Source organism: Paramormyrops kingsleyae, chromosome 25, assembly GCF_048594095.1.
Source record: "Paramormyrops kingsleyae isolate MSU_618 chromosome 25, PKINGS_0.4, whole genome shotgun sequence".
NCBI classification, from domain to species: Eukaryota; Metazoa; Chordata; class Actinopteri; order Osteoglossiformes; family Mormyridae; genus Paramormyrops; species Paramormyrops kingsleyae.
This window is the reverse complement of record NC_132821.1, coordinates 7,985,717-8,001,622: the sequence shown is the minus strand read 5'-3', so window position 1 is coordinate 8,001,622 and position 15,906 is coordinate 7,985,717.

Genomic DNA, 15,906 nt, shown 5'->3' with positions numbered 1-15,906 from the left:
TAGTACAATTGTTTTGGGGTTTTTTTTGACAATGTATAAAGTTTAAGACCTTGTCGTTGCCCCAAGTATTACAGTATTTTAAGTGCGGCCCACAGGTCACTTACTCAAGCTTTTAACATCAACATCTGAGATGAGGGGTAACAGACTTCGGAAGGGCCTGACAGTCTGTACGGATGCCTGGAATGAGGTCTGTTTGAGCTCCTACCTCAGGCTATAAAGCCAAATTAAGCATCAAATTAGAGCACAACATTTGTGGTCCACACAGAGACCAGACACATGTCAATAGCCCCAGCAGTTTTAGAGTAACCCTTCAAAATATTTGGAGCATTATAGACTGGGCCACTACCTATCTGATGCGTGGCACACTGACCTGTAATACACCGCAAATACACCAAAGCACGTGACGAACTGAAACACACAGCCCGTCTACTCAAATAATCACGCTTTTATTTTACAGTTTGCAAGGGAATTAGCAGGATAACCTTAGCAAAATCACAGAGGTCAAAGCAATGACAGACAATATAAAATGTACACAGGCAAATAAAGCTGACAACCTACAGTATTTGTGGAGCATAAAAACATGATGAATAATGGGACCATTTAAGGAAAAAAAACAACTATTTTACCAGTGCGACCCACAGGTTACTTGCTAAAAAAAGGGGATGTTTGAATTATTCAATTTCCTCTGCGTCATCGGGGCCTAATTCAGCTCTGTGGCCTGAAGTATTTTCTTTCATGCCGTCCGTTTTATAGCTTGCTGTTTAAGGTTGGAGGACAGCGGAAAGAGAAGTGACCTTTCCGTTTACAATAAATCACTCGTTTGTGTTCATTTTGTGTTTAGGGTAGTTTATGCGTTCAAACATTGTGTAACTACCCGGGGGTAGGGGCGTCGTACCCGGGAGGTGCAGTGGCCACAGACCTCCAGACACATGATGCAGGAGAAGGGACTGTACAGGAAACATTGTCTGGACCATCCCCTTCTGAAGGGCTTCGCCACATACTTAGAGAAGGATCTCCTGAATGAAAATTTTAAGCAGGAGGTGAGGATTCCCTTAAAATGCACTTTAGCTTTATAGTAAGTAAAATATATATATATTTATTCATTTTCATTCTGTTTTTTTCTTTTTAGGTGGAAAATGCCAGCAGGTTCATGTTTTACATGACCCCTCTGAAGCCTTCCCTGGAATTTGTCAGGGAGAGGGAGAAGGCCAGGCTCTTCTTCCGGGAGCTGAGTGAGGCCGGGCTGTCCGGGCAGACCCAGGTGAACTACCTGAAGAGCTTGAGGAGGTTGGTAGCTTGTTTCGTATATTTTTTTTATAGTATTTTAATGTGTATTTTATATATGTGCTTAGGTGTATATGTATATATGTGCATATGAACATGTGTGTATATCATACATATGAATACTTAGATACCCGCACTTCCTCTGACAGATTCCTGAAGCACCACACTGTCATCACCGACCTCCGGCATGACAGCAGAGGACTGTGGAACGACGCCAAGTTCTTCATGGAGGAACTGAGCTCACTACAGCTGAGCTGTGCTAAGCTGGCGAGTAAGGAGATCGTCCAAAGGAGGTAAGTTCAATTGTTATAACCTATTTCATTTTTTACATCGTGATTTGCTTATAAATTCTGCCCATAGTCTCCTCCGTGTTACTCGCATTTTAAAATGTGGACTGTATAAATCAGGATTGAGAATAATTGATTTTTCTATAGGCATGCCATTCTGACAGAGAAGAACCCTCTGAATCCAGAAGATTGCTGGGCCGTGCTGAGGGCTGCCAAGCACGACTTCTTGGCGATCGTCGGAAAGGTTTATCCAGAAGAAACACCCCTGGAGTTGAAAGAGTGCTGCCTCCTGCTCTACTACCTGGAGGCCATTGTCATCCTGAAGCATCTCCAGCAAGCAGGCGTGGTGGAGCACATGACTGTAAGTATTGTACTCTTTTTTTGTCTGTCACTGACACTTTTGCCGTTACCTTTATTAATCAGTGTGACGTCCTTGTTTTGTGCAGGTCCAGGAGTGGATGGAGAGGACCAGAGACGAGTCGGGCTACACGGTCATTGGGGTAAAGGAGCACAGATCGTCCACACGACGAGTGGCTGCGTTTGCCCTATCCTCTGAGGAGGAGAAGGTAACTTATTCAAATTGGTCCAGATTTATTTCATATTTCCTGCATGAACCAAACAGCATCTTTTCAAAATTAAATCCTTGTTCATGTTTTTCCTCTGCCGACAGTGGTTTGATACCTACTTCAGTCACGTGCGTCCGCAGCTCCTGGCCTCCAATTGGAGCAAAAGAACCACCGATCACCAGGGGGGAGATGAGAGGTTCTTTGTCTCCTCCTCAGGGAGGCCGATATACAATGCATCAGCCGACCTCCACCGGCTGCACCAAAGGTAAGCTAACCATCGTGATGCATTTCCCCCACAATATGTTCTGATTACACGTTATCAGGCGTCATGTGAGAAGTATTAATAAAGGCCATGTTAATTTTGCACTTTAGATACCAGCTGGACCCAGTGACCAGCCAGACTGCCCGGCGAGTGTTTGGGACAGCCACCAAGAACATGACAGACTCTGAAAAGACTTTGGTGGCTGATTATCTCAGTCATTCTGCTGCGACGGCTAAAAATGTGGTGGCAGCCAGTAAGCTGCTGAGCAAGCTGGCAGGTGACTTAAGGTAAGCATGTTTTATGTTTGCTGTCGGACTTTCAACACACACAATCAAAGCCCTCATAACTGAACACTAATCTTAAACTGTTTGTATTTCAGTGCCTCCTCTGCAGAAGAGGGAACCATCCGTGCTACCCGTGGTGCTGTGCGTAGTGCTGCCCCCGGATCAAATCAACGGACCGACGTCCAGGCAGCATATGACCGGCTTCTGCAGACTCATCCGGTGACCCTGGATGGAGACGTGCCAGACAGGACCGTTCGTTCACAGACGTCAGGCCAGTTCCAGAGGCAGCTTTACGAGCGCTGGCTGAAGGCCCAGATGAAACTGCGCGTGAAGCATGTCCTCTGTTGAGTATTGTTATTGACACTAATTAATGACCTTTTTACTGAGAAACTATCCTATGTACACGATTCACATAGTCATCTTGACTAACCAACCAATTTCATTTGCTTTTGACAGCACACTTTGGCAGACGGGAACCCACAGAGTCGAGGATCAACGCTTGGATAAAGAAGCAGGGTTGGAAGGGCAACGTCCCCAGCGCTGCCAGCATCCAAAAAGACTGGAAGCCCACCGGATCTGTGAAGACGGCGTCTGCACCGGATCTGTGAAGACGGCGTCTGCACGACCCGGCATTTCCAGGCTGGTGAGGTGGTCTGTGACTACCATGGGCGGGTAGTCACAGCCACAGAGGGCTGGCAGATCCACCAGGCTACAACTGAGGAGCAGACTGGGTATATGACAGTAAAAATAATCACATGTGCATTGATTCACACGCACCTCAATGTGAGTGCCACCCCAAGAAGCAAACTTTTGGACGGCTAATTAATCATTCCAGGAAGAAAGCCAACATTCGGCCCAGGCTCTACACCGTGGAGATGGACGGGAAAGAGCAGGACGTCATCATTTTCTTAGCTCAGAGGAAAATTGATCTTGGTGAAGAACTTCGTTTTGATTTTGGTGTAGAGTGAAAGTCATAATGTAAAAATATGCCAACTGAAACCAATGCCAACTGAAACCAACCATGATGGAGAGAATAAAACCGCTATCAGTCCTACAGCAGAATTACCTGAATGTTTTTTTTTTGTAGACCTGTGTAATATATGCTCACCTACAGCAAAGACTCTTAATGTTAATGCTTCTTAATATGTAGTTGTCCTTCATCCAACTAGTTTTAGAGCAACACATCAAAATGTTAGGCACATTGTAGAAATATCTGTCCTCCTGCTGCTGCTAGGGCTTCTGTTTCCTTGATGGCTGTTTCACACCTCTCTCTGATGCACACACAGAGGTACCCGTCCCCCAACACACTGGGAACACAGCCATGGCTGACCTGCAGGTCGCATAAACAAATAGAGTGAGTCAGATAAATGTAATAATGGTTTATTGCATTTTTGCTAGAAAATGTACCTATACTTTTTTTATCAGTGAGATTCCTGTCTTCTCAAAGTTATACCCTTCTAAGTCATACTGTTAAATTCATATGGATCATTATAGGCTGTGCCTGTCCTCCTGTTACTGCCAGGACTTTTGTTTGATTGATGGCAGTTTCACACCTACATATGACCTGGTTGAGAGATCCCGAATTTTTGGAGTTAATTGATGAACAGATAGATTATTATTTTGAAATGAACACAAATCAAACATCTGCTTCAGTCCGGTGGGAAGCATTTTAAGCCTTTATAAGAGGATGAATGAGTAGCTATACAAATTATAAATACAAACATTGTGTCAGGGTCGGCCTCCCGCTGTGGTCCTTCCGTGCCCCTTCCCCGTTTGACCAGCAGGTGGTGCTGGTCATCCCGTCCATACGTCAGTCCTTGTTTCTCCCCTGTCACTTGTCTGGTCTCGTGGCTCAATGTATTTAGCATGTGCTGTCTGTTTGCCCCTTGTCCTGAGTTCCCTCTTGTCTTGTGTTCGAATCCCACCTCCTCTGTTTTTGTATTTAGCTCCCTGGTTTTTTCCTTTGTGCTTGATATACCCTGGTGTCTGATTTAGTAATCGGTTTTGGTTTTGTTTCTTGTTCCCCTGCCTGTGTTATTCCTATGTACTTCCCTAGTGTTGATATATGCATTCTTGGTTAGTTCTTAGTTTCCCTGATTGTTAGTTTCTTTGAGTTAATTGGTTTCACCTGTGTCTTGTTTCCCTAGTCCTTGTTAATCAGTCTCACCTGCCCTGTGTTAGTCATTACCCCTTGTAGTATATTAGTTCCTGCCTTTGTTCTGTTCCCCGCTGGTTCATCGTGTCTGGACTATTGTCTCTGAGGTCTACACTCGTCTATGGTTTGTCTAAGTCATCTATGCCCTTGTCTAGTCTTGTCTCTGGTTTTCCCTTGATTGTAGTTTACCTTAGTGTCGTGCTAGTTAGTTTTCCTTGTGTGTTTTAGTCTAGTAAATTCCTCCCTGTTTTAGTTTTGACCCCTCGTGGTGTTTTTGGTTTTCTTGTGTTTTTGTTGTCTTTGTTTTAATAAACCCCTCTATTGTTCCTGGAGCCGCAAGTGGGTCGTCCGCCCCTTATTTGTTCATCATGCCCCGTGCCCGAGATGCCGTCCGGAACCATGACACATTGTCAAGTAGAAATGGTAGACCTTCAAAACAAAATAAAGAAAATTGAATTTGAAGTATACCAAAAAAACTTCACCTGATCTTCTTCTGGAGCTGCACAAATTGAAGATGAAATATAACAAACTTTCATTGGAACGCGTAAAGAAAAGCTTGCTAAGACTCAAACAGACTTATTATGAAGGGGGGAAGAGAGCGGGCAGGTTACTGGCTTGGTGTATTAAGCAGTTACAAACTGAAAGAGCCATAAATTCCATTCAGATAAAGGAGAGAGAGAGGTAACATCGGATCAGACTGAGATAAATGACGTCTTTAGGAATTACTATCAGACCCTTTACAGCTCTGAATATTCGGAAAGTGCTGCAGTGAGAGAAAAAGCTTTTCTAGATGCTTTGGACTTTAAATCCACAGGTTCGGGCTTCATGGCATCTCTTGAAGAGGACCTAAAATCTGAGGAGCTGTCTGAGGCCATTACCAGTATGAAAGAAGGGAAGACCCCAGGGCCTGATGACATACCAATAGAGTTATATAAAATTTTCCATCATAAATTAATTGGCCCCCTTTTAGACATGTTCCTGGAATCCTTGGAAAATGAGGCTTTGCCTCCCTCTTTGAATATGGCGATAACTCTGCTGTTAAAACCCGGCAAGCCACCAACTGCTTGTGGTTCATATAGACCCATCTCTCTTCTGAATAATGATTTAAAGATTCTTTGCAAGGTGCTAGCAAAAAGATTAGAAATACATTTGCCTAGGCTTGTTAACATGGATCAAAATGGCTTTGTTTGGGGGAGGTAAGGATTGCATAATATTCGTAGAGTATTAAATATATTACATGAGAAATCGAATACTTGTGATAATGCATTTCTGTCATTAGACGCTGAAAAAGCGTTTGATAGGATTGAGTGGCAGTACCTGTTTAAAACTATGGAAAGAATGGGGTTTGGGGATGGGTTTTTGAAATGGGTACGGATCCTGTATACTAACCCTTCAGCTGAGATAATAACAAATGGAATAATATCTGCCCCTTTCAGACTCCACAGAGGAACACGCCAGGGCTGCCCGCTCTCTCCCTTACTTTTTACCCTAGCGACGGAGCCACTGGCTATGGCAATCCGTAAACATACACATTTCAGGTATTACAATTGGCCCTTCAGAACATCGTATCTCACTATATGCAGATGATATTGTTATATTCCTTTCCAATTTAAAACAATCTATCCCAGCATTGCTAAATTTGATTGAAACATTTGGAGAATTCTCAGGCTATAAAATTAATAATTCTAAATCTGTGTTGATGTTCCTTCATAAAGTGGAAAGGCTTCTCCTCCCAGTTCAGACACCCTTTAGAATTTCACAAGACGGTTTCATTTATCTTGGGATTGAAATTACACCAACTGTTAATGAAATTGTATCAGCTAATTTTAAGCCTGTATCAGATTCAATAATTGGTCTGCTGAACAGGTGGACAAAACTCCCCATCTCTCTGATTGGCCGTGTTAATATATTATAAATGTCAATTCTGCCTAAATTGTTATACCTCTTCCAATCCATCCCACTTCCTCCACATTCCTCTTTTTTTGTCCTAATGAAATTTTTTTTTACAAACTTTATTTGGAACAACAAGCGCCCTCGCCTCAGACTTTCCTTGCTTTACTTGCCCTATGATAGAGGGGGGTTAAACCTACCCAACCTGAAATGGTACTACTGGGCGGCTCAAATTAGAGCAGCAATGTTTTACTTTGAGAAGGATTACCCTCCAACCTGGGTATCTATAGAGGCTCATTCTATTTCAATTCCTTTGAATTTATATCTTTATTCAGCAAATGTTAAAAAGTTGATTAAGTGCACAAAAAATCCATATACCAGAAATACTATAAGGGTTTGGTTTGAGGCACTTACTCATTTAGGTGAATTACCACGACTTTCATGCTTTTCACTTTTGGTAATGAAAATTTCCATCGTGGTAGGGTAGATCCAGGTTTTAAAATCTGGTCGACTCAAGGTATTAGCAAGGTGCCTGATCTCTATAATGAAGGAAAATTCATGTCCTTTGAAGACATTAGGACAAGGTTTAGAATTCCGCAAAAACACTTTTTCAAATATTTGCAATTACGTAGCTTCATTCAATCAAGGCAAGGCCAAAGCCTGGTTGAGCCTCCTCTTTCTACTTTGGAAAATATTACACTTAAATGTTTGAAAGGTAGAGGTCAAATATCTCTATTATATAAACAATTTGTAGCTAATTCTAAAGAATCATTTCATGACAGACTTCAAGCATGGCGATCTGACCTGCAGGTTAATATAACCGAGAAAGAGTGGCAAATCGTATGTTTAAAAGCCCAAACCCAGACAATGAACACTCATCTGAGACTGCTTCAGTATAAATGGCTAAATGGATAGTAGACAATATATCACTCCAGTCAAGTTACACCACTTCAACCGGAATATTCCTGATGAATGCTATAAATGTAAGCAAGAGAAGGGAACTTTATTTCATTGTATGTGGGAATGCACTAAAGTTAATTGTTTTTGGGTTAAAATATTGAACATCGTAAGTAAAATCATCTGTAAAGTAATTCCTATTGATCCCAAGCTGTGTATATTACATATTTGTCCTTTGAATTTTTAAATTACCAAACATGAAAGATTGCTGCTGATTCTTTGTCTGCTGGAAGCCAAACGTGTAATTGCATGCTCTTGGAAAAAAGAAGAATGTCCTGACATGCCTCAATGGATATAGGGGATGACTTCATTTCTTGCTTTAGAAAAGATTACCTACTTTTTGAAGAACAGACTTTGTGTGTTCTGGTCCATCTGGAAGGTGTTCTGTGACTACTTGCAGAGTCTGAATGGTGACTCTTTTGTGGAACTGATGGACATTGAGAATATATAGACAAGTATCCTATAGTTACATAGTTTAGGTATGTCACTATCACCAGTTCTGCGCCATAGGGGCTTTGGCAGGCAGCCTCGTTTTCAATTTGGTCGCCATTCCCCAGAGCGCCAGGGTATCCCAATAGTTTTTGCCTTTTTGTTGTGTTATTTTTGTGTCTATTAGGGTAACCCGTTCTGATAACGTAAAACACACCTTCATCTGGGGATTTCCATTCAAAACACGGTAATCTGACTTTCTGATAACTTCAAAATTTCCTTCCGATCTTACCGAAAATTTCACTCGTTAAAACCTTCGTTGGGACAATAAAGGTAAGCAGAATTATTCTTCAAACTATGATAATTATATTTCTTAGTTAGTTTATTGTATTTAGGTGTATTTTGAGCAAAATGTATCGATCAGCAGTTCACTTTTTTGGATCCGCCGCGAGAGCCGGCCATGTTTTGTGGTGAACAGTGCAGCAAGAGCCGAAAATAGCATGATTTTCAGCATGGAATTTACAGCTTTAAAATGATGTGAAGGCTTTTAAATGAGGTTATACAGTATGTGTTTATGAATATATATTCTTGTAATAAAATGGAGTAGATACCCATCGCTTGCTTTTGTAACACAGATGATTGATAATTTTGAATGGGTTGGAAAGGCTAGAAATAGTTGCATATTGTCTTTTCAGTTACCTTTAACATGAAGAGAAAACGTAATCCTCCACAACCAGCACGGGCTGGCATAGCAAGGCAGCATCTCAGAGACTTCTTTTCTTCAACTCCCGGAGATCAGACAGTTCTTTACGGGCACATACTGCATATTTACCTGTACCTTTTGATACTTTACTATGGACAATGCTTTTCAAATCTATTATTATTGAATGGATTATAATGATAACACAGAGTACTTTTTAATTTGATGCTGTGGACTCTTTGAAAAGACATTCTTTGTATTATTCACTACATACATTCTCCGGTGAGTATTAATTGACAGACAAATAAATTAAATAATTATGTTTTATTTTCAGTGTATCTGAGACTGTTAGGCAAGGAATAAGCTTTCTAATGATACCTAGTTTATTAAAATCTGATAAACAATAACAGAGTTATGCTCATTTTTCTGAACACCATAAACAGGTCACAAAGTCAAGTATGGTTCTCCATTGTTTTATCTGTTACTAAGTGGACGTTAATAAGCCTTAATTGGCGTTACAAAATATCCTATAACTTTCTTGCCATTCATCACAGAAAGAAGTTCTTGGTATCATTGGAAAGGTCGTATCAAGCCCTTTTTGTGCTATTTTTGTAAAAATCCAACAACTTCGATTTTTTTTGTGACATACCTACATAGTTTATTTTATATCGGGTTATAATAGAAAACTCGAACGTTGTATTAATCTTTATGACAAAGTTTAAAAATAAAAATTGTTTGGAAAAAAAAGTTTCACTTATAGTAATGTTTTTTCAGAGCATAACGTTAGACCTTCTTATGCATTAACATTAGCCTAATAGTAATAAACCACACAGGCTAAATGGCGTATTAATTTCAGAAAGGCACAGTTTATTCATGATAAAATGAGAATGAAAACATAGAGAGTTAATCTCCTTGGAAAATAACCATGATCGATTTTACCTCACCAAATAAGCCTGGTTTAAATAGAGAACTTAGCTTGTCTTGCTAGTTAAAGTGACGAACGTTGACTATACCGGCCTCAGAAGGACAATGGTACGTAATTCAACTTATAAAGACGTCAGCTTGCATTAGTAGATGAAACACTTAAACGAATAAATGAAGGTTGTAAAATAACGCATATTCAACAGGCTAGACTTCTGCTGACTACTTACTTTGACCAATGCACGACAAACAGTACCACGATAGACGAATACAACGAACATGTCACTCAATGAGAATGAATGACGCAACCGACTGGCTGCTTCTAGCGCCGAGGTGATTTAAATGGTACGGTCCACATTAGGGGTGTCTGGAATTGTTTTACATTGAGGTGAGGTTAGCTTTTTCTTTTCTTTTTTACAACAAAAGAAAAACGTTAAGACCCCCCCAAACTGCTATTTTTGTCTCTTTGGGGGGGGGGGTCTGGATCTTGATCGGGGGTACGTACCCCCCAGTACCCCCCGTAATTCGAACCATGCGTGACAGTATAACCAATCAGAAGCATCGAATAGTTTCAAACGTTCGTCTGTGGAAATAGCAAAAGAGGATGTTTTATATAAAAAAAACATGAAAAGCAATAAAAACACTTATTAAAGATATTAGCAAGGTTTAGCATACAATCTTATGATGTAACTAAAATTGTAATCATGAATATTTCCATAAGTAACTGTAATTTAATTACACTTTTTTCTTTAGTAACTGTAACGGATTACAATTACATTTTTTTGCATTTAAATTACAAAGCTCCGTCAAGATTACTCACGTTAACTCTTACAAACTCTGTAAACAAACTCTGCGCGACCGCTACAGTCTGGTTCAAATGTTCATTCAGTCCGAACACACTTCAGAACTAAAACAGTCTCTGACATTCAGATAAAACGTCAAATCTGATATCAGCACCTTGCATTTCGCGGACAGAAGGCTGAATGTATCTGCTTCCAACAACAAGTCATTTCGTTCATAAAACGCATTTGCTGCAGCGATTTTACGAGGATCCGCAGACCATCTGTGACTCCTGGTATTAATCCATTGGAATTTTAACCTTGTATTCTACACGCAGGCTACTCAGTGTGTCTGATGTGAAGTACCGGGGAGCGTGGTATTCAGCGGTGAACCGCCTAGGTAATATAGCCGACAACAGTAGGGAATAGGCGGCGCGATTTTTCATTGGCTAGGCTCAAAAATATTCAAAATGTAATAAAAAAACAGTGACACCAATGAGTACATGCAAACGTGAAAGTATGAGCCCAGAAGCTATTTCTATTAAAATTTAAATGACATTGAAATTACAGTTAAACGTAGTCACACGGGTCTGCAAAATCAAAGCCGGCGCTCCACCTTCTGGTCATTGAAAGGTACTACACAGGCGCGCACCCTCCACGTAAACAAAATGCATTTCTTTCACTCACGAAATACATTTCGTCTACAAAGTGACGTTCTTCCATTCAGTTCCAGTCCGTTTCCAATGAGATCTTGGAAGAGTAGTTTACGTGCATAAGCAGTTGTTTACGTGCATAAACAGTTGCTTACGTGTGTAAGTTGAAAGTTCTAGAACCCAGAGTACAAATTTGATCGTTGTCGGACGATCATCTCAGTTTGACATTTTCTGCAACACGCATTAACTGCAAACTTCTTTTAGTCACCAAAATGTGCAAGGTTAAGAGAGTAGTCTACCGTGTGGAGGTCTTTTATGAGCAGGGGGGCGTTACACGGTGTATCGAGTTCACCATCATAAAGGGCAGAAAAAGGTGCTTTGTCAAATATGACGCACCAAATGCCATCGTGAAAGCAGGGTCTGAGTGGAAGTTTGCTGGACAGTACTTTGTGAGAAGTATTGTCCAGAATTTTCTCTCATTGGACCACACTCTGCATCAGTGCCTGGAATCATGCAGCCCTCCTGCTGACCATGATTTCTGCAGCCCAGCTGCAGAGGCTGAGACAGGTAGGCCTACTGCATCACCTGTAGATCACACACCTTTCCACTGAGTGACTAGCCTGTGCCCATGGGCTAAGCTGAGGAAGGAGGTAAAAAAAGTGGAACAAATGCCTGTACTCACCATGCAGTATTGTTTTCAGGTGTGGGACCTGAGGCAGACAGTGAGGGAGACGCCACTGAAGCTGTGGGTAACAGACGTGAGAGTTCTGTCCTCGTTGAGGTCCCAGAGACCAGCATCAAGGTACTGAGTTTAATCTTAAGGGGGCAGTTTCCCAGACAGGGTTTAAATTAAGTCAGGGGTTGGCCTTAAATCTGGAATAGTTAATCATGGTTTTAAAAATGATTAATTACTGATTACTGCACTATGACTTGTAGTAGACGAGATCAATTTAAAATCACCTATACTAGTCTGAATTAGCTGAACTGAGGTTGTCTTTAAATGCAATTTATAGGCAAATGAAGAACCCGATCAGTTGGATGATTCACCGCCTGGAATAACGGAGAGCCAGCCAATGTTGGAGAACATCTCAACTGACGACCATCCGGAGGGTTCAGATGAGGTGTCACACACATCTACCTCAAGTATGTGAGAACATTTCACTTTGCCTTTTCTTTCTCTACTTTAAAACTTTCATTTACTTCTGTGTCATCTGATATGAAATATCTCTTCATGCAATCTGCATTTATTTGACCATACATATGGACTTTTCTTGTTTCAAGGACAAAATGATGTGGACAGTACTCAAGACCTGCAAGTTGATTCACCGCTCACATCTGCAGGAGCAAGGGTGGCAGTGTCAGCCACTACTGCTCACCAAAGACTCTCTCTCCAGGAAAGGCTGGCAATTGAATTTTATGAGCAAAAGCTAAAGTATCTGCAGGAAGAGCATGATATTAAAATGAAGATTCTTCAGTTACAATTGGAAATGCTGATGGAGAGAAAGATGCAACCGTCTCAGATGTCTCATCAGTACCAGAAACAAAATAAATAAATATTGTCGTCTTAACTCATGTTGGATGTTATGGCTGTTTCTGTATCATACCAGATAAAATGTACACTTCTGCTTTTAAAATGTATTTGCTCATTGAATAAGAAAATTTATCTGATCCGAGTAGAACGATGAAAATGTAAATAAAGTCAACAATGTGGCACAATGCAAAAGCATCTCTGTATGCAAGTCCATCTCTATAGTCTGTTGTAAATGGTGGAACATCTGCATTGTTGTCCTCTTCTCTTGGAGGATCTGGGCATCCATGCATTTCAGACATTTGTGAAGGACAGCTGTTGCAGTGATGACAGTGCAACAGCTTCTTAATTTGAACCAAAGTGCTTTCCCGAGGCACTGACATTGACTCTTCCAAACACCAAACGTGCTCTACTAGACTGCTAGTGTGCATGAGCCTGGTTGTAGTGACATCACTCAGCTGTTGGGTGAGAGCATGAAGTAAACACAAAATTCTTCTGAGCATACGCACTGTCGTCAAGCAATATTCCATTATGCTCTCCTCTTTCAAGCTGAGTATACAGAAATGATTTAATGGAAATTCACAAATCATGAGTTGCATCTTTCCAATGTTCAAGGATGTTTGAAAATTGTAACTTTGATGTGCGTACACCTTGCGCAATTATGGAAAGAAAGTTTTTGCGGTTCCTATATTCCTCAGCATCTGGAGTAGAGGTATATTTTATGGGAAGATGAGTTCCGCCTGTGTCTTGTACTTAGTCTGAGCTGTAGGGTCAGAGAAGATTATGTAATGTGCTCTTAATTCACATATTGCCCTGTATACTCTGTGAATGACACTACACCAGTACCCAGTCTCTTGGTGAAAAGTGCCACACGCTAAAAACCTTAAAGTTATAAGTACCTGGACACATACCGGAACAGATTTTCCTCTTTGGATCATAGATGGAAGCCTGGCCTCCAAAAGAGAAATGATCTCCATTGCATTTTCTTTATGCCTTCAAAAATGATTTTGAAAATTACATTCATGAAAATGTTGCAATGGGTCATTTCTGTCAGCAAGAACTTGTCCATCTGGTGGTTGTCAGGACAGAACACTCAGAGGGAGTGGGGAGAGTAGGGCGGAGCGGAGCTGTAACAAAGACAAGGGTGAGAATCGCTCGGAAGTGGCATGACCAACAATAAGTTTAAGTAGTTGGGTAGGCGTGGTGCTAATTAATTGCAGCCGCCTCGTCAGCCGTCATGACACTGGTACTCGTTGATCTTAACTGACATAGGTTAAATAATCCATGTGTCTTTTCTGACAAGCAGCATTAATCTGAAGTTAAACCTGCCTCCTTGGAGGCTTAATTTAAGGCATCATTTACTCCTGCAGTCACTCTAATCTTCCATCAGGAAATTGGCTCAATTAGTTCAGGACTAGGCTAAGTCCAAAACTGTTTCAATCCTTGACTGAGAAAGCATACTTCAGTTATTCTGGATTAAAAGACCTTTTTATTGTAGGACTAGGCTTAGTCTCTGTCTGGTAAACCGGGCCAACGAGTTTAATGCTTGCTGGACTAATTTGTTTCAGAGTCATTAGGAGTTATTGCAGTTCAGTTCAATTCAATTTTATTTATATAGCGCTTTTAACAACAGTCATTGTCACAAAGCACTTTATGTTTAACCGGCCAGAACCCCAGCAAGCAAGCCTGAGGCGACAGTGGCAAGGAAAAACTCCCTCTAGCAGGAAGAAACCTTGAGAGGAACCTAGACTCGGAAGGGGACCCCATCCTCCTCTGGGCGACCGGGGAGCATGAAAGGCGAGTCTAATGACTTGTCCACCCTGTCTGAAATCCTCAACCATAGTCCCCTTACCAAAAACATCATCCGTAACCTGCCTGAATGACTACCGGCCAGTAGCGCTCACCCCAGTCCTGATGAAGTGCTTTGAAAGACTGGTCCGGAGTCATATCATGTCCTTTATCCCTCCCACCTTTGATGCCTACAGAGCAAATAGGTCTACGGAGGATGCGGTAGCTGTTGCTTTTCATGCTACTCTGTCCCATCTGGAGCATCAGGGGAACTACGCACGTCTCCTCTTTATTGACTTTAGCTCTACTTTTAACACCATCCTCCCCCACAGACTGGTGTGCAAACTGTCACACCTGGGACTCCCCTTCTCCACCTGTCTGTGGATTAAGGACTTCCTGACAGACCGTAAACAAAGGGTTAGGGTGGGCCCCCATATCTCCTCAGCAATCACTGTCAGCACTGGCTCCCCCCAGGGCTGCGTGCTGAGCCCCCTGCTCTTCACGTTGTACACACACGACTGTGCTCCCGCCCACAACAGCAACACCTTTGTCAAATTTGCAGATGAGACCACTGTGGTGGGGCTCATTTCTGGGGGAGAGGAGTCTGCTTACAGGCACGAAGTGGCGCGGCTGACATCGTGGTGCACTGACAACAACCTGCTCCTGAACACAGCAAAGACCAAGGAAATTGTTGTGGATTTCAGGAAAAAGAAAACAGACACCAAACCACTTTACATCAGTGGGGACTGTGTGGAGAGGGTGTGGGACTTCCGCTTCCTGGGTGTTCGTATCACTGACGACCTGTCCTGGGGCGCAAACTCAACAGAACTGGCAAAGAAGGCCCAGCAGAGACTTTACTTTCTGAGAGTCCTCAGGAAAAACAACATCTCTCAAAAACTGCTGGTGTCCTTCTATCGCTGTTCCATTGAGAGCATCCTGTGCTACTGCCTCTGCGCGTGGTTTTCCAGCTGTACACTAGCACAGAGAAAAACATTACAGAGGATCGTAGGAACCGCCCAGCAGATCATCGGCTGTCATTTACCCACTCTAGAAGAACTGCACAACTCACGCTTCCTCAGCAGAGCGAAAAGCATTTTAAAAGACCCCTCACACCCTGCTCATGATCTGTTCCAACTGCTGCCATCAGGCAAAAGATATAGGAGCATTAAAGCTAGGACAAATGGACTATACAGCAGCTTCTACCCTGTTGCCATCAGGGCATTGAATATCAGTTAATTTTTTTTTTTTCTTCACCTCAATTCTACCTCATGTGCAATAAGGACTCGTGCAATATTGTCCCATGTAGAGTGAATGTTGTCTACACTGACATGTTGTTATTTATATAATTTTTTTATGTCCGACATGGGGGTTGCACCTACTGTAATTACGTTGTACTTGTTACAATGACAATAAAGTTATTCTG